Source organism: Mus caroli, unplaced genomic scaffold (genome assembly GCF_978045245.1).
Source record: "Mus caroli unplaced genomic scaffold, Mus_caroli_1 scaffold_3, whole genome shotgun sequence".
In the NCBI taxonomy this organism is placed as follows: domain Eukaryota; kingdom Metazoa; phylum Chordata; class Mammalia; order Rodentia; family Muridae; genus Mus; species Mus caroli.
The window spans coordinates 120903363-120924257 of NW_028227258.1; positions in this window are offsets into that span (position 1 = coordinate 120903363).

The following is a 20895-nucleotide window of genomic DNA, read 5'->3' on the forward strand; positions in this document are numbered from 1 at the left end:
ACATATGTATGTATAACATATGTGTATATGCAAGTTTGTTTGCATTGTGTATCTGTATGCATAGTTGTGTGCATATGCGTGAGCATGTATATGTGTGTGTATATATGTGTGTGTATATGTGTGTATGCAAATGTCTACATGTGGGTGTTTATCTGTATGTGTATATGCATTCATACACCAAGAACTCTCTCTATAGCCACTCCTCTCTCACTTTTTACTCTGACTAATGAGTTAATGTCAGGTCTGGTAACACTTTTTTATCCTGGGTCAGCCTTCAGTGGACCAGCCCATATATGTCACAGTCAAATTCACCTTCACCCTAGCATATTTATCAAAAAAGTATTCAGCGAGAGGAATGTCCAACCTAAGCAGAAAGAGAAATCACAGCTAAAAGTGGGGTTTAAAGCTGACGAGAGTGGAGACTGAGAACCTTCCAGTTCTTACTGCTCAGTTACTCACGGGAGGGCTTACAGCTCCTGAAGCCCTGCCAGGGCTTTGGAAATGAAAGCCTGCAGTTCGAGAGCGATGCCTCATGACAGCCAGGATCAGTCCTGGGATGGGTAAAGCATTTCGTCATCGCCTTCCTTAGACAGAACTCGGTGGTGGAGGTTAATCGGTGCAGCGCATCCTCAGAGGCTGAGGGCAGAAGAATCCAGCTCTGCAATTAATCACTGGACTGCATTCTGATCCTCTCTGAATGTCTTTTTAAATGATATTAAAAAGAAACGTTATTTAAAGAACATTTCATACTGGCTAATAAAGACCCAGTATACCCTTTGTGGGTCAGAAAATAAATGGATCCCTAGCCCAAGTATGTTCAGGGCTGTCTTGGGCAACATTTCTTTACCCAGAAGAGAGAGTGACAAGAGGTGACAGGAAGCTATTGCTCATGACAAGAGAAAGAGCATGTAAGAAAGCACACAGGAGAGAAAGGGTGGGTGTGAATCAGTTGGGCTTCCTGCTTGTTCATCTGGGTTCTTGACTGAAATGCAGAATGAGTGACAAGGGAGAGGGGAAGGCTTGGGGACCTAGGACCTTGAATGCCAAGAAAGGAGATTTGATGTATTGAGCCACAGGAGCCACTGAAGATCTGGGCAGAGGACACAGCGTGATCAAAGGAATGCATGCACTGTGCGGTCCATCTGCCACGGGTTAGAATGCGAGCTCACCCCTCAGTAGCAGGCATGACCTTGCACGCTTTATGCACCTTTTGGGGGTCTCCCAAGCTGTACAATGGAAGTAGTAATACACATCCAAGGTTCTTGCCAACAACATTAGAACTAATGTGAAGCACAGCAATGCAAGGGCTTGGCACAGAAACGGTGCCTACTCAATGACATTAGTTGGTAGTATCGCTGCACTGGGGGGTAAGGAGAGAGAGACAGTGAGTGAGACTCTAGAATCTAGGCCCAGGCCAGCAGAGCCCAAGCAAGGGGCAAGGAGAGGGTGGGCAGGATTTAGGGGACACAACATAGAATCAAAGACAAAAGGCTCAGAGAGTGTGACTTGCCCGTGGCCATTTGATAATGACTGGATGAATGAATGCAAGGAAGGACATGAGAACACAGGGACACCAAAGAATGGCCAATATAAAGGTCGTATGAGGCAGAAACACACCAGCATTGACACCAAGGTTTGCAGGATGACTACTGAATTAACAAGCCATGTTCCTTTCCCTGGTGATCCAGCCTTGAGTTTGGGATCCTCCTGCCCCAGCCTCCCAAGCTGGACTCTGATTTAGTGAAAGCTACCCTGGAGGGCAATTCCCAAATCCACAGGGCAGGTTGGTTTGTGTTACGATAGCAGTCTACATTGCACATCAGGCCATTGCAGGACAGCTGTTTCTCCCCCCACCCCAAGCCTGCGCTACAGCTCCCCTCCCTGCAACTCCTCCGCAAACTGCCCGCCCGCCGTGTCCTGCAGAGCTGGTGAAGAGCTTCGCTGTCCCCTCTCACTTTATAGTCCTCTCAGCACAAATAACTGCTGATGTTCCCCTCAGGCAGCAGCACATAGCTGTCCTTGGATAACAGGTAGGAAAACACCTGCCTCGGAACAGCACGGCATGGCAGCTACCGACAGCTCATCGCCCTGACATTTTCATTAGAAACCGCGACACAATTCTCTTCCCAAAGCAGTGTTAGTAATTTACACCACTTTGCTCACAGGGGATTAATGGGACTTATATGTAAGAGCCTCGGCCCTGGGTCCTGCACAAGTTTCCATCCTGGTCTGGGTGACTCGTGGGTTTCAGCCATGTCAGCGTCACATAAGTCACAGAGGAATCAACCAGCTCATACATCCCAACATGTGTGTGCCTGCCAGGATCCACAGGGGGCACTTTATAGAGTATATAAATGGACTTTAATATCGCAGGGTACCTTTTGGGATGCATGTCTAATTTGCTAGGCCATGAAGAGCTGACTAGCCACTCCATGCTTCTTTAAAGGCTCTGTGCCTGCTGCCCTGGGACACAGGGGCTTCCACTGTCTCCCCCTCCCACTTCCCTGACAGCCACAGAGACTCAGTTTGAACTTCTTCTTCGGCTCTTCAAAAGCCACGGGAGATTTGTGCTGTTCTGGACTTTTGTCTTCTTCACTGAAGTAACTGTTTTTCTCTGTGTGGCTTTTTCCTGGAGAGACATGAACAAATGTCTATTATTTTCCAAGGTCAAAAATATTCTTCAGTGATGTGCATGTCTTTCCCTTTGTACAGGTGGCTATTGGCTCAGATGCATGGCTCTGTGTTTGTTTTTTTTTCCAAAGGTTCATTTATATATGCATGTGTGTATTTTTACCACACCTGTGCTGTGTGTGTGTGTGTGTGTGTGTGTGTGTGTGTGTGTGTGTGTGTGTGTGTGTGTTGGAGTGTGTGCTTGTGGAGGGCAGAGAGGGTTTGGGATCCCCAGGAGCTGGAGTTACAGGTAGTTGTGAAATACCAGATATGGATGCTGGGGACTCCACACCTTTGCTAACATTATATATATAGACACATATCACCCAGATCAGACTACAGTCTTAGTCAAACACATGATCTGACTTTTATCCCAATGCCAGACCTTATTTACCTTTTATATTACGGTAATTTGTTTCTTTAAAATTTATTAATTCTGCAATTTAATTTCTATCTCTCTCTGTCTTTTTTTTTTTCTTCTTAATACTGAGAATTGAACTCAGGACTTTGTATATGATGAGCACGTGCTCTGTCACTAGATACAACCCCACCCCTTACTTCCATTTGAACACTACACACACATACACAGAGAGAGAGAGAGAGACATGCACACAGATGCACATACACACAGGCACATAGAGAGAAACACACAGAATAACATACTTGCATGTGCACACACACAGAGATAAATGCACACACACACACACACACACACAGAGAGAGAGAGAGAGAGAGAGAGAGAGAGAGAATCTAAAGTCCTAAAACTTAAGCAAGCCCCTAAAGCTCATTAGCTCCCTGTTTTTATGAGGGTACATTATGGACTCACAAAAATTATAACAAAATATTTTCAAAAAGAGGAACTCAATATTGACCATATATATAAAAGATTCTAATCTTCTGCCTTCCATATAGAGTTTATGTCAGAAAGACCTTCCCTCTCCTCTGTTATTTCTTCCTATCTCTAGCTCTCCCTCTTCCAAAGACTCTCTGCCCCTCCGTCTCAAGCAACATAAGCAGACACAGATGCCATGGTGGCTCAGTTTTTCCTCAGAGTCGCTTTGGTCTAAGTGCGGCTCTCAGACTGAATGATACGGAGCTCTGAGGGCTTAAACCTGCTCAGAAAGCCCAAGGGAAAAGCCAGAAGGAGAAACAGTTCTCAGTGCCTCTAGAATTAAAGACAGACAACTGACGGTTCTTATCGACCCCTTTCTCCATGCTTTCCCAGAACCAATTCTGTTTGGATTTTGCTCTTGGTTTTGTTTTGTTTTGTTTCAAACACAGAGCCAGCCACAAAATAGCCAAAGCCTGTGGCACAAAGACAAGTAGAGCTGAGATCATGGTTCAGCTGATCAAGAGCTTGCTGTACAAGGACGAGTTTGGATCTCCAGAACCCGTGTATAGGCAAGACAGACACCTGTAATCCCAGCCCATGGGAGACAGAAGGAAATCCCCAAGGCACGCTAGGTAGAAAAACTAGTCAAAATGGCAAGCTTTGTGTTCAGACAGAACCTTCACCTTAATGTTTAAACTGAAGAACAACTAAGGAGAGTGGGCACTCAACATCAGCCACTGGGCCCTACAGGCACACACACAGAGAACCCACACATGGGAGCATGAACATACATACCATGCATATATGCAGAGAGGAGAGTAGACACATCATCTGCAGAGGTATTGAAGTGACCGTGTTTGCACGGAGGCCAGCATAATTAGGACTGACCTTGAAGGTGACCTTGAGAATAGAGGTGAAAACCTAAAGTGAAGCCATAAAAACATAGGCTGGGTGAAATTAATAAGACTAGAATTCTAGATGGATCAGCAAAGGCAGGGACATAAGATGGCACAATACCCTGAGTGCTAACTACATCTGCATGAGTCATCTGGGAGCTTAGCTCTAGTTGAGTTACTCAAATGAGGAAAAGCCTCAGACTTGACTCTGTGTGAGCCTGCTATGCACATAGTTAAGTCTCATTCCCAGTCAAGGGCTGCCGCAGCTTCATGCCAATGTATCAAGCTTCAATTGTTGTTGTTGCATTCATTCGGTCACCTTCTATAGAGCAGCTACTCTGCACTGTGCTAAATCGGAGAACCAAAAAAATGGGCTGAAGGTCTACTGGATGTAACTTTGAGACAGGACACTTCTCTTCCTATGAAATCCCCTTTGTAGACAGAGCTCCCATGGCAAGCCGGAGTGTGCTTGGCTTTGTAGACTCCTGTCAGGTTACTTCTGTTTATCCTTCCATCAGACCTGCAGATAGATTGATGTGGGGGTATCTGCATACAGTGCTGAAGTCCTAGGAGCACAGAGCAGAAGTGTTTTTAAAAAGAGTTGTGAATCTGTTGCAGATTCCTGTAGGAGTGCTTGCATTTCAAGTTGTAGGAGCAGGGAAAAGAGCCAGAGGCGGCTAAAGTACAGAAGAAGAGCAAGAGGAGAAAGTTGCATGATCCCGGAACCGGAACAGGAACTAGCCTCTCAAGACTAGGAACGTGTGGGTGGGGCTTGTGTGGCAGCTGCTGAGTGAGGACTACAAAAAGCACGGTGCAGCCAGGCATGCGTGCTGATAGCTGGCCCAGGACAGAGGGTGAACGGGAAAAGGGTGGAGGATGCCTACAGAGCTGCAGGTGCTCTGTGACAGTACAGAATGGCACAGGACTCCTGGGCAGGAGAGGGAGAGTTGGCTTTGGGGCTAAGGATGAAGATCTTTCTTCTAGCGAGAAAAGCTGGCTGACCTGGGGTCAGGAGGCTATGGGAGCCAATAAGGTTCTACAGTCACACAATGATGTGCTTGAACCTTGCTCTGATGCTTACCATCTATGACAGCAAGTCCTTGGAGCCTTCCTTTCTTTATCTACCAAGTTTCTTTCTTAGAAGATGCAAAAGGATATACTATGGAAAGTATGTGCAACCTTGCTCCCTTTGCCTTGGCAATCCTACATTCGATACCCCTGCCTTTGCTTATTGCAGGTCCCTATAACATACTCTTTAAGGGAGCCTGAAGGGGGCTACCACACTGAACTCCAGGCTTCAGTTAAGCATCTATTGGTCCCAAACTGCTCCCACTGAGATCCTAAATCAAACAAGGTAGGGCTAAAAGGAGAAGCATCAGCTTGCTGGTTCTCTGGAGTAGACTTTCCCTTTCAAGTAGGGCATCCCCAGCATAACTGCAGTCGCACCTAGGACCTAGACTGGGAATAGCTAGTGTCCTGAATCAGGCTATTCTGCTTCCTCCCTCCCCTCCCTGACAAGCTTCAGAGGAAACGCCACTGGGGGAGGTTCTCTGTCTTTGAGCTGAGCTCGCTTCTGCCAGGCCACACCCCTAATTGTCCTGACCAGTTCCTGCTGTGTGCCAGTCCAAGCATAGGATTGCATGGACCCTGGTGCCCAGAAGGGCTGCAGTGCTGTGGGGCTCTACTCCCCTACAAAGTACCACACTTGTGACTTGGGGCACTCCTGACTTGGGGCAGCCCTGCTTCCATCTTTAACCTGGGTGTGACCCAGGCGTTTAAAGACTCAGTGCTATGGTGGGATGGTGAGTGTCTCGGAGTTACCACTGGTCCACAGCGGAGGAACAGAAGACGCATTTGCAATGTCTGCTGAGTTTTCAGTGTCACCCTTCCTGCCACTGCCCATTTCAATCTGCCAACATGGCACAGGTCAGCTTGGAAAATAACTCAAAATGCAGCAGCCCACCCAGCAAACCACACAGCCAATCACCTGGAAGCTTGCAGAGTAGTTTATAAAGCAACTTCAAAGTTCATGACACTTAATAGAGCCCTTGTGTGCCCTACCTCTGTTTGTAAAAACAGCATCCTACCTCACCTGCTCTACAACACAAAAAATGTCAAGGACTCCCAGTCTCACTTGGAGATGGCCGCTGCTCTCATGTGCTCTGAGAGAGTGGCATTGGATGGCATCTTGGCATTTTGAGGGAAACAGATACACCCTGATGGGTGAAATCTCAGAGATGCTCGCTGAACAAAAACACTGTCACCTAGTAAGCAAATAGTAACAAGCTTATAAGATGCTGCTGGCAATCTGGGGCTGTCGATGCTGAGCAGTTGAGCTGGGCTTGGTGGGAGCGGCTGGTTAGCCATTTGTCAGGCAAAGTCAGAACAGCCCTCCAGCTATAGCACAGAAGGCAGGACGAAGCTCGTCAGCATTTTCCTTATGACTCTTAATTAGCAAGCAGAAAAGGAGGGAAGACGTTCTCAGCTTGGGGTACACAGACTTGCCCAGGCACTGTCTTTGTCGACAGCACTCAAGTCCCCACAGCTGAGAGCCAACTATGGGAGCTGCATTTTATCAACAGCAACAGGAAGCTTCATTCTGGGGATGAGTGTGCTTACCTTAACTTTGCCGGTGATGGTTCAGAGAGGCAAGCTGGCTCTTCCAAGGTAGCACAACTGGACTTGAACCACTGTTCAGACCTTAAAGCCAAGGCCTTCAATCAGTCCATTGCTGATGCCTAGCTGGGGCATCATAATGATGGGCCACTGGCTTGGGTTAGAGGGACATTTCCTTGCCAATGTCCTTAAAAAACTCACTTAAGAGTGAGTTTCCAGGGCCTGGGAGATGACTTACTGGATAAAGGGCTGGCTGTGCAGCCACGAGGGTCTGAGTTTGGGTCTCCAGCACCCATGTAAAGTAACCTCAGCATGCAGTATTCCTGGGACTCACAGATGAGCCTGTCTGATCAAACTCAAGAGCTACAGACTCAGTAAGAGACCCTGTCCCAAAAAGTAAGGTGGAGAGCAACAGAAGACACCCAACACTGACCTTTGTCATGCACCCACCTGCACACATCTGCTTCCTGTGAGTGTTTTTAGGAGAGCTGTGGAGCCACTGGGGAAAACAGGACTAGATTAGGTATGGTGGGTGGTTCCAGCCTGATTTTCAGAACTTGAGGCCATGCTTTGTGACCAAAGGTCTTGTCAGCCATGGGACAGGGAGTAAAGACTGAATCGCCATAGCTGGGCTCTGAAGTGGCACACTGCTCTATAGCAACTGATTCTGTGAGGATCTGCAAGCGATGCAACAGTGCATCGAAGGATGCAACAGTGATACGAGATTCCACAAAGCCACCCAGAAACATGAGCAAGCCCACACACTAGAAAGACATGTGCCCCCATGTGACAGATGGCATTAGGAAGTACTACAACTGGTGACTTTGATCAAGTGGAAAACCTTGACATTTACACAAAAGAATGAGGCCATTTTAATGACATAAATCATCTTTAGGTCTATTTTCGTTTTCTGTCCCTGTGAACCCAAAAGCATAAAGGTCTGTCATTCAAGAAGGGACTGCATAGAGGCAACTTCCAAATCTTCCAAGGAGGTGCAGCAGTTCTGTATATATGTCCACGACCTGATTCTCTTCTTCCCAGGGCTCCACAAACACTGCACTCCTCTACCTTCTTAAGATCAAACTGGCCCATGTCTTAGTTTGGCCAAGGAGACACCAGATGTGATATGTGTCACTCCTGGAACACAGACCGAGATGGCAAACAATCCACCAATTGGGTCTCAAAGCTGCCCAGCCAAGTAGATGCTCCACGGAGCTTTGGAAGCTGTTGTTATCCCAGTATGACTTCATTTCTCCTCCAGGTAGGGGGAGTCAATTGGAGATGTAACTAAGGGGAGCACAGCATGAGATCAAAGGTTGAACCGTCCTGGCCTCTTCAGAGCCCACAGGCAAATGGCTTGAAGGGTTCTTCCTGAAGTGGGCATGAGATCAATGTCATCAGACTGGGCATAATAAATCTATACATTTTCAATTGCTCACCGAGAAGGCTCTAAATCACAGGGAAATATGTGAGAAGTCTCCTGAGCTGACATGAAATTGAGATTCATTAGATGAGCACTGTTTGCACAGTGATCATCCACTTCTCTGAGAGGGCCATGTTCCAAGATCACCACTGGATGACTGATGCTTCAGATGATAGCAGAGCCTTCAGACTCCTCTATGGGCACAGTCTGATAGCACAGTGGCTACCCCACAGTGGGGCGAGCAGATCACGTGGCCTAAATGACTCATGTTCCTGACAGGATGCAACAGTGATGATACGAGATTCCACAAAGCCACCCAGAGTGGCGTATAACTTCAAATACAAATTATTCATCTCTAGAACTTCCCATATCCCTGATCATGGCTGACTGAGAAGCTACTGGGAGTGAAACCATGAGCAAGTGGAAGACCCTTGAGTTAGACATGCCAGGAAGAGAGAAGAGGCTAGAACTTCTTTCTATCATAGAACTCATAATCCAACTAGTCCATTCAAACTTTCAACTGGAGACAACAGGTAATAAAAATCTTTAGACAATGATCCGTGTAATACTACAAAGCAACAGGATGGGTGACCAAATCCACTGTCCACAGAAGGTTCTGCAGGTGTACTAGGTGACGTTAGTGACTTCTGAAGACCTAACCACAATCTGTGCTCATGTCACAGACCATATGTTCCTGTTGGCACCTATGGCTGACACTGGTTCTGAATGAAAGAATAGAGGCAGGGTGTTCAGATTCTCAAGACAAGTAGCTGAGGAGAAGAGGGCACATCCCAGTCCTGGGGAGCAAGTGGAAAAGACCAAACACTAATACACTGTCTGTGGGGCCTGCCTTGCTTTCCCAGAGTCTCTCGGCATGACAAGGAAATGCCTGGAGGAAGGCAGAGCAGGGCCATGAAGCCATAGCAGCTCTCTGGCCTGTGTATACCATGAACTCTGTGCTCCTGCTCCAGATGGCTTGGCTCTACCAGCCAGGGCTGTGGCCAACTCACTGGGCAACAACCAATGCACTGATTGCCATATTCACCATGGGCACCGAGCAGTAGTATTCGATCTGTCTCTTAAACAAAGTATTAAGTGTCACTGAGGACGATTTGCTTATTACACAGAGACTGGTATCTAATCTCTCCCAACCCAAACAAACACATGCTGTGCAAAGTTACATGCCACCACAGTTAAAACAGAGGTTCTGCACTTCAGCTGTCTGGAATCAGTGAAGACTAGATGATTGTGGATGACTGAATTTCCACAAACACGGAGAGTTAAGAGTTCAAGCCTCAAGCTGGGCACTGGTGGCACACGCCTTTAATCCCAGCACTTGGGAGGCAGAGGCAGGCAGATTTCTGAGTTCAAGGCCAGCCTACTCTACAGAGTGAGTTCCAGGACAGCCAGGTCTACACAGAGAAACCCTGTCTAGAAAAACCAAAAAAGGAAAAAAAAAAAAAGAGTTCAATCCTCTGGGCTGTGCAGAGGTGGTTCAGTGACTAAGAATAGTTGCTGCTCTTGCAGAGGACCAACATTTGGGTCCCAGCATCCATGCAGCAGCTTAAAAATACCTGTAACTCCAGTTACAGGGTATCCAATACCCTCTTCTAGCCTCCAAGAGCACATTGATACATGTAATGCACATACAGACAAGCAGGCACACACAGATAAATAGATGATAGATTAGATAGATAGATAGATAGATAGATAGATAGATAGATAGATAGATAGATAGATAGATAGATAATGGATAAGTAGATATGATAGGTATAGATATGTGATGGGTAGATAGATAGATAGATAGATAGATAGATAGATAGATAGATAGATAGATAGATAGATAGATAGATAGTTTGATAGATAGATTGATAGATAGTTTGATAGATAGTTTGATAGATAGATTAGATAGATAGATAGATAGATAGATAGATAGATAGATAGATAGATAGATAGATAGATAATGGATAAGTAGATATGATAGGTATAGATATGTGATGGATAGATAGATAGATATAGATAGATAGATAGATAGATAGATAGATAGATAGATAGATAGATAGATAGATAGACAGACAGATATTTAAAGAGTTCAACTCTCCTCAAGTCTGAGCAACCCATCAGAGAACGATAGCAGGGTGCCCACCATTGCTGAGCCTGGGAGAACATTATCACTCTTACAGTAATTTGCCAGTGTCTTCAACATTCCTCCTGTGAAGAAGGGCAGCTGGGCAGCATTCCTCAGGTGGCCTGGCTCCAAAGCTCTCTACAGACAGATATGGAGTGTGCCAGTTCATTCTCCTCTTCCTCCTCACCCTGACCATCGACTGGAAATCTTGAGTGTGTAGTCATTGAGTAACAGCTTCATAGATCAGACACTGAAACGCTGTATACAGGAAACACAAACCACGTGGCCGTTCTCCTGAACTGAGAACAGATTGTTGAGGTCACAACAAGACTGAAGAAATGAGCTAATGAGACGATGCTGGGTCAAAGCCAGGTCAAGTGGGATCCCACAATGATGGACACAGCATCCTAGCCTCTGTAATGGATAAGGTGGACATAGGAAGTCCCTGAGTTGGCCCTAGGTCCTAGGTTCTGTGGCCTCCCATGGGACACTAGTTTCCCATAACAGTCTTGCCTCTGAATCATGTTCAAAACTCTGTCAGCAGGCCACCTCAGTGTGTCCCAGCAATTGCTCTCCAAATATTCAAGCAGGATACATGAAGAAGGGTGGGTCCCAGAGACCTAGACGCTGACCTGTCTACCCAGCCCTGACGCTCCCTCGTGTATGTCAGCAAATGCTTTTCATGTCAGGCATCTGATACTTAGCATGGCAGGTTATACTGTCACTCATTCCTGCAGGGTTTGACGCTGTCTCAACATCTATTTGCTCTGCAGAATATTTTTAGCAGGAGATTGGGAGAAGGGTTGCTGAGAGAGTCGGTGGGGAAGAAAAAAAAGCTGTCCTGATGGAGGCTGTGTCACATTCTCGATGCTGAGCTAAGTGCCTTGAACACATACATGTTCAAAACGCAATTGCTAATAATGCAATTCCCACCTCCCCATGTTTATAAAAAGGAAGAACAAGGAATTGGAAATAAGGCTCAGGGGATCCCTGGCAACTGCAGATCTTCCTTCCTCCCTCCAGGAGAAAGCCAGGGAACACCTAAGTGGTCTTAGAAAGATATGGCATAGAGCAGGAGATTTCAAGGGGAAAAAAAGAAAACCCTTTTCAAATACGTTTTGAACAGTCAATGAGCCTGTTTCCGGAACTCTCCAGAAGAACCGAGAGCTGAGAATGCTATGCCTCCCCCACCTCCACCCTCTAAACTGGCTTTCAGGTGACGCAATGACAAGACCTCTGCGGTGAGCTGTCTGGAGGGACATAGCCAGTCATCAGAGCAGGGGTGCTGCCATCTCTTGGATGTTCATGGCCAGAGCAAGACTCTGTCCCAGAAAGGATGGATTTCAGTGATAATATGAAATGTTACCGGGCAATCTGTTCTGAAATAATTGCTCTGCATGTTGGCCTTCTTTTCCTTTTTAGAATTTCAAAGGCATGGCAGGCAGAAAGCAGAGGCAGCCTGAGGGGTACCTAAATGACTAAATCCAGCCCACCACAAACCTAACTGCACAAAAGCTCTTCTCAATTAGTGGAATGCAATTAATGGTATTGTCGAAACACTCCTGTCACTTCAATCCAGTGCTATTTAGAGCTTCAATTTAGAGCTGTGTGCAGATTTTAGGATGTGCAGTTTCTTAGCCACTGTGAGCAGTAGCACCTAATCCCTGAGATTCACCTAAGTTTCAACATAGACAGTAATGGCAGCCTTCTTTCCCATCCTTACACACACAGACACACATCCACTCACACGCATAATCATACTCACACACATATACTCACACACATATGCACTCAGACATACACATACACACACAATCTTATATACACATATTGGGGTACATACACATAGGCTCAATTTTACTCTCATACAGATACATACAGGCACATATACACAGAGACTCATACACACAAAGATATATATTCTCTCTCTCATATATATATATATATATATGCATATATATGTGTATATATATATGCAGAGGCACACACAGATGTTTATATATATATATATATAAACATATATAACACATATATACTCAAGCATACATGCACACAGGGCTCGTGTATTCATCCAAATATATATGTATATATCTGTATATATATATATATATATATATATATATATATATATATACACACACACACACACACATGCACACATATCCTCTCTTTCTTTAATACACACACACACAGAGGCTCATATACACACTAACATACATGTATACACCCACACAGGCACACATAAATAGAGTCTCCTGTACTCATTCACACACACTCGAGAGCATCCCAGCTCAGTCATCACAACATCCCCCTCCCCAGTGGAAAACTGGATGTGTCCACATTGGAAATATCTAGGGTGTTCTGAAGTAGGATACAAATTCCAAGGCTTTTATTGCATGATGGTCCTTTTGAAATATTTATATTGATCGGCCCAGTTCCTGAGAGGAAATAGGTGTTTCTCTGATTCTCCCAAGTATAGGTCATTTGAGCTGTTGGCTTGTCATATTTTTTTTTAATCTCCACATTTCCCTGCAGATGTGAAAGGAAGATTTAAACAGCAATGTTAGCCGCTTTGGGCTAGATTTTCAAAGCTACGCCGGGGGAGGTGAAAGCACAAATCCTGTTATTGTTACAGGATTAATGCACAGAAGTCCCAGAATACCACTTTGGAAATGTAGCCTAGGAATATTATTTTAATATACTGTGTGTTATTTTTAGACCCAGCTATAGTCCAATTATCAGCTGGTGTATCAAAACGGAGACAAGACAGAGAGCTGTCGTTAATCCAGAATTCTAGTGAGATTTTTGGTATTTGTGTTTTCTTATCTCTTAGATATCTGGATTATTTGGAAGGAAAATTGGACAGAAACCACTGCAGCTGTTCCCTACCTGTTCTGTTGCTATAGAGGCTGCTGCTTAGAGTGCTGGTTCTATAGAATGTTTTGGCCCAGTTCCCTTGTCCCCAGGGGAGAGAGATTGTGCAAAGAGAGGCATTAAATCCTGAGATCTTTTGACCGTGTCACAAAAAAGCTGAAATCAACCATAGGACACACATGACTTCAAGGCAGCAAGCCATGGTTCCTGCCTCCAGTTATTTCTGTTTCTGCTTTGACACATCTTAGATTGTTGTCCAAAAATAACTACCTGCAGAAGGTCTTCCATGGAGTGGCTTTGCTCCAAGTTGCCCCTATGGGCATCAGTGGGCACTCGCTGATTCTTCAGACCCCTGCTGTGGCTTTATTAAGCCAGGCTTGTCTTTCTTTTCAGCTTCAGGAAATGTATAGAAAAGAGATGGCCACAGCCCTGGGACCGAGAGATGCATCCAACCCAGGAGATAAGTGGAAGCCTTTCAGTTGGAGAAGAAACACTGGCTTTGGGGACTGAGAAGGTGACTCGGTGGACAAACTGCCCCTGTGCGTTTGTGAGGGCCGGAGTTCGGATCCACAGAACCCACATTAAAGCCAGACAGGTAAAATAGTCACCTAGTCACCTTTAATCCTGGCACTTGGGAGACAGAGACAGGGTCTCCAGAACACTGGAGGGAGCTATGATAGGCAGTATTGATGAGCTCTGGGTCCATCAAGGACCTGCTTCAGGGAACACGGTGAAAACAGTCAGGAAGACACCTGGTATCAACCTTTGAACCTTATATCCACATGCACATGGATGTGAACATTCCTACACACAAGCATTCATACAACACACATACACATGCAAAATTAAAAAAAAAAAATAAAGAGGCATTTACACAAGAGTCTCCTGAGTTTCAAATCTCAGGAGTGTCTCCTGTTATCTCAGAGGGGGGTCGGGGCATAGCTCTGCGGCGCAGCCCATAAGCAAAGACCTGTGTTTAATCTCAACACACACACACACACACACATCTCTCAGCATCCCTGGGGGATAGGTTCCAGCACCCCAGCACATACTAAAACCCATCAAAGCTCAAATCCATATATGAAATGGAATATTTGTGTATAAGGGACACACAATTTTCCATACCCTTTCTCCTGGTTCCTTATAACACAGTGTAAATGCTGTGCAAATCACTAGGGGGTACTATACATGCTAAGCATCTGCTCTCCTTTTTCCATCTCTTCCTCCTCCTCCTTTTCATCCTCCTCCTCCTTCTCCTCCTCCACCACCTCCTCCTCCTCTTCTTCATCCTTCTCCTCCTCCTCTTCCTCCTCCTCCACCTAGTTGATCCCTCGGATGGAGAAGTTGTGGATAAGGAGGACTGACTATTAAGAACAAGCCTGTTTATTTAGTTCCAAGTGAGAAGCGGTGGATAAGGCACATCCTATTCAGCAAACGTGGGCATTTTTGTAAATTTTGTCCATGCTCTCTAGATCAGTGGGCTGACAAGCCTTGCTAACTAACACCCATGTCAGGGACCTGATGTGTGTCTCATGTGGGTCTAACTCAAATTACAAGTCAACTTTTCTGTATAATCGGCACACAAAGATTAAGCTGTAAGTTGGACTGAAGGAAACTGTCGGGTTTGGTTCCCAGAGCGAACCATTCTTAACCAGTGATCTTCATCTCTGAGGCAGATATGATTGGATCCTAGACTCTTAAAACCCAGAAATGTATGGACAGCACACACTGGAGTCAATGGTCTATTGAATCTTTTAAAAAGGACACAAAGTTGGGAGAGGTGGATCTGGGAAGTCAAAATATAGGACACAAAATGTTCAAAGAATTCATCAAACATTTATCTATCATGACTGCCTTCTGAAAGGCCCAGCAAGCAGCTGAAAAAGTCAGATGCAGATACTTGCGCCCAACCAATGGACAGAAGTTGCTGACCACTGTGGCTGAATTAGGGAAAAGCTGGAAGCTGAGGAGGGAAACCCTCCCTGTAGGAAAACCAGTGGTCTCAATTAACCTGACTCCCAGGATCTTTCAGACAGTGAGCCACCAACCAGGCAGCATATACCAGTTCATATGAGGCCCCTGACACTTATACAGCAGAGGACTTGCAGGATCTGGGCTCAGTTAGAGAAGATGTACCTAACCCTTGAGAGACTTGAGGCCCCGGGGAGTGGGGAGGTTAGGTGGGGTGGGGTAGACCAGGTGAGGGGGAGGAGGAGGAGGAGGTGTGAAATGCACAACAGTGGGAGGATGAACAGGAAGTGGGGATAAAGTCTGGACTGTGAAAAAAGAGTAAAGAATAAATTTTTTTAAAACTGCAAAAAAAAATTAAATTAAATTTAAAAAGTCCCAGAAGTGTCTTCAGGTATAGCATTGGAAGTAAAAATAGGTCAATTAATTTTTCTTATGAGGATTCTTACATGCATACAATATATAAAAGACTTATGGCCTAGTTAGGGTTATTGTAACTGTGATAAATACTGTGACCAAAAATAACTTCAGGAGGAAAGAGTTTATTTGGCTTAAGCTTCAACATAATTGTTGATTATTGAAAGAAATCAGGACAGCAATTCAAACAAGGCAGGAACCTAGAGGCAGGAACTGTTGCAGAGGCCAATAAAGGAGTGCTACTTACTAGCTTGCTCCCTCTGGCCTGCTCCACCTGCTTTCTTAGAGAACCCAGGACAACCAGCCCAGGGATGGCACCACCAAAAATAGGCTGGGCCTCCCACATCAATCACTAATTAAGAAAATACCCTATAGGCTTGCCTACAGTCCAATCATCTGGACACAATTGATGTTCTCTCCTCTCACATATCTTGTGTCAAGTTGACATAAAGCTAGCCAACACAAAGCCGCACACCTTTATTCCCAGCACTCAGCAGGCACAGGCAGGCAGATCTCTGAGTTGAAGTCCAGCCTTGTCTAATGAATGAGTTCCAGAACAGCCAGGGCTACACAGAGAAACCATGGGTGGGGGTGGGGCAGCCAGCACAATATCTTAGGAATATATACTATTGGAACGTCAAACATTGTAATAGTCTACAAATATCCCTTTTTCTAAAACATAAAATGGAAACCTCTGGTTTCTTTGGAAACTTATGTCAAATGATGTTTTGCTGGGGCACACAGGTAAAAGGATGTTTTACTAAAGCAGACACAGGTGAAGGGATGCTTTGCTATAGCAGACATGTGAAAGGACACATGATGAAGGAATATAAGTATGACCCCACAGACAGTGGGAGTTCGAGCCTTGGCTTGCTTTGCTCTGCCTCATTATTCTTTGCTAATGACACACGTATTTTGGTTCACCTTACATTGAGTTGCTGAGCTCTGCTTGTGGTGAGGTCAGAGAGAAATTTACCAAAGAGCTTCTTGTGAATTTTGGCTAATGTCATCCCAATTGGGTCCTGGGAACCTCTCAATTCCCTGGTATCTGGAACTTTCTAGTTCCCCACCCGCTATTTATTCCCCACCTGCTACTTATTCCTATTCATTTTCCTGGCCCTCTGGACTTCTCTCCTGTCTCTTCCCATACCTGATTCTGCCCCACCTTTTCCCCTCCCCCTCCTCTCTCCCTCTCAGGTCCCTCTCTCCCACTACCTCTTATGATTATTTTGTTCCCCCTTCTAAGTAGGACTAAAGCATCCACACTTTGGTGTTCCTTCTTGTTGAGCTTCAGATGGTCTGTGAGTTGTGTCAGGGGTATTGTGAGCTTTGGGGCTCATATCCAATTATCAGTGAGTAAATACCATGTGTGTTAGCCGAAATATCCAACAAAGGGGAGAGAGAACCCGCAAAGGCCACTTCCAATAGAGAGGCATGGCACCCAGTGGAGGAATGGGGGCACCCAGTGGAGGGATGGGGCCACCCACCCATCTAAACATTTTTAACCCAGAGTTGTTCCTGTCTAAAGGAAATGCAGGGACAAAAATGGAGCAGAGACTGAAGAAAAGGTCATCCAGAGACCACCCACCTTGGGATCTATCCCACTGAAGACACCAAACACAAACACTATTGCTGATGCCAAGAAGAGCTCCCAGACAGGAGCCTGGTATGGCTGTTCCCTGAGAAGTTCTGCCAGCACCTGACCAATACAGATGCAGATGCTCACAGCCAACCATCACACTGAACTCAGGGACCCCAGTGGAAGAGTTAGGGGAAGGACTGAAGGAGCTGAAGAAGATTGCAACCCCATAGGAAGAACAACAATATCAACCAACCGAACCACCCCAAGTTCCTAGGGACTAAATCACCAACCAAAGAGTGTACATGGATGGGTCCTTGGCTCCAGCTACAAATGTAGCAGAGGATGGCCTTATCTGGTATCAATGGGAGAGGTATCCCTTGATCCTGTGGAGGCTTGATGCCTGAGCGTGGGGGAATGCTTGAGCAATGAGGTGGGAAGGGGGGAGCACCCTCTTAGAGGCAAAAGGGAGGGGCGATGGGATGGGAAATTTGCAGAGGGGAAATTAAGAAGCCAGTTTCAACAACATTTGAAATGTAAATAAATAAAATAACCAATTAAAAATTAAAAAAGAACTTCTTGTGAGGTTCCTGTGGCTTCTTCAGCTTCTGCGACCTCAGGCTGGTTGGCACACCGTGTGGTTTCCTCAGGATTGAACTGTCGTTGGTGGTTCCTGTGTGGTATTTGCCTGCCAAGAGGACTGGACTGCAGTTGCTGATTCATATTTGGTGTTTGCTACAGGACTGAACTGCTAATATCCTGACAATGAAGATTGGACTTGTCCCCCAAAGAAATATTTCTAAACAGGTCTACTTCTCTCATGACCTAATAACTTTTCTTTCCCACTACCTCTGGTAGATGGTGTGCTGAAGGAGATGCTGAACGTTTATTAAAATGTGCTGCAAAAATTTATACCTACACAAACACTCATTTAAAAATTGCTAGGATATTTGCTTGCACTCATCATCTGCCAAGAATAAAAAAAACTGTGCAGCTGAGCATGGTGACAAACACCTGTAATCCCAGGTAATCCTCGCCAAGGAGGTTTGAGGACAGAACTAGGTAACACAGCGAGACATTTTCTCCCAAATAAATAAACAAGTAAAACCTCATAGCCTACCTAAAGGCTTATCATCACACATCTCATGAATAAGAAGATGAACACTACCAATCGCTAACAATTGAATGAACTTCAATGCCAGTAAAACCTCCCGAGGAGGAGGCCGCATCAGAGGGTTATTCATTCGCAGGATAAAGCCAGCTAAGTATAGGGAGCCTGCAAATGGCTCCCAGGGAGTCTCACCTGCTGGTTTGCACACCCCATGGAGTCCTCTGCCCTTCAGTACAAAGCATCAGCATGCTTCCAACTAGCAGAACAATGCAAAGGTGTTGGGGTGTCACTGCTGTGGTTATGTTACAAGAGACTGTGGCCCCTGTCTTGTTGTCTCTCTTGTCATCCTGCCTGTGACATGCCCACATGGCTTAGGACTGAAGGAGACCTTCTACCAACAGTCTGAGAAGAGATGGGACTGAATCCAATGCCAACAGTGACTGAACAGTGCAAAGAAAAGCCTTGTGAGTGAGAGCAAATTCTCCCCTAGCCAAGCCATCAAATGACAAGAGCTGCAAAAGCCCTGTCAAGCCGTGCCAGGACTTCTGACACACAGAAATGGAGACATAATAAATACTATTTGGGCCAATTTGTTACATAGTGATAGGTAGCTAACACAGCAGCCTGGCAATATATAAAGACACTATATTGTTTTAAGGGTGTTGCAAATTACAGTGGATTAGGAATCTTTTTCTAAGTTTGTATGTGTGTGTGTGTGTGTGTGTGTGTGTGTGTGTGTGTGTGTGTGCAATCATGCATGTTCATGTACATGTGTTCATCTGTACACATGCATGTACACTTCTCAGGGCAGTCTACCATGTTTTAGAGACAAGGTCTCTTGCTCTGGCCAGGAACTCATCACTTAGACTGGGCTGATGGGTCAGAGACCTCCCTGTCTCCACCTCCTCGGTGATGTTACAGCCGCAGCACAACACCCACCCAACTTTTCCACACAGGATCTAACTCAGGCCCTCATGATTTCACAGTAGGCAGTTTACTGACTGAGCCATTTCCCCAGCCCAGGGCTGGAATCATCAAAACTGGCAAAGAGAGCTATGAAGAGTTGTGTTCACTAAAATGAAGAGCCCACCTGTGAGTCAGGGGTCACAAATGGCTGGAATGCATTCTGTTGCCAAATCTGCTTACCAATGCCATGGGCGGCCCTTGTGTGCTATTCAGTAGCCAACAGTAATCATGAAGGAACAGTTTCAATCACACCACTCGTGGACAAGTTGCTGTTAGATGCATAACCCTTGAAAATGTCAGTGGTCTCCAGTAACATCTATAAGACTGGACCCATGGTTCATGAATCCTGGCCTTGCAGGAATTAAATGGTTCCCTTAGCAGTCCTATTTTGAACTGTTCTCACTGCATCCTGTAGACAGTTGGCTTTTAATCCATTTTATAGAGACACTTTCTGTTCCTTGGATAAAAGGAAGTATATAAATTTCAAGTGCCGTATTACCATACATGCATGGTTCTGTTTGGGCACAAGCACGTTGTTCTTGTCATAAATTCTGACTCAGAATGGGAGCTGGGGATTTACCATCTCACTCTTTATAGTTACAAGATCGACTAAACTGATTACAAAAAGAAATATGTAAGCTATGAAACTGTTCACACCAGTGATGTGGTTCAGTAGCTTATAAAAGTGGCAGACAACAGCAAGCCAAAAGGAAGACATTTCAGGAAAGTTCCTTAAAACACAGGGTTTCGGGGCTGGGGAAGATAGCTCAATGAGTAAAGTGCTTGTCTGGCAAAAATAAGGACCTGAGTTCAAGTGTCCAGGCTCACTCAGCACTCCTAGTGCAGATGGCAGGCAGACTGGAGAATTATTTCATGGAATCATCCCCCTCCCACAAACCCTGGAAGCTCACGAGCCAGAGATGTCACACTGTGTATGTCACACAATGGCAAACAACATGTTCTCCCTCAAGCAAGGTAGAAAGTGAGAACTGAACCACAAGGCCACGCTCTGACATCTCCATGTAGCCATGTACATACAGAGAGACGGGGGGCAGGGATTTCAGGGGATGGTTGTGATCAGAATCCAGAATTTGGGGATCCTAATATATCCTTCACATGATCTATATTTTTTTTTACTCCCACCAAAGTTTCTAGGATCTCTCTCAAAGCATCAGCACCCAAGAAAGTGAAGAACAGCTAGTTTATGGAATAAAAATTTCTGCCCATTTGTTAGATCTTCAGTTATATATTTATGTGGTGGTAGCAGGGAGGATTCTGTGGGGAAATACATTGTCATGCCGTTCTAACAGTCAAGAGGGCTCTAGATGATCACACAAATTGTTTAATCTATCTCCGGTACTGAAGGTGGGGCACTGTGGCCATGGAACCGGAAGTCAGTTGTAGGCGAATCACAA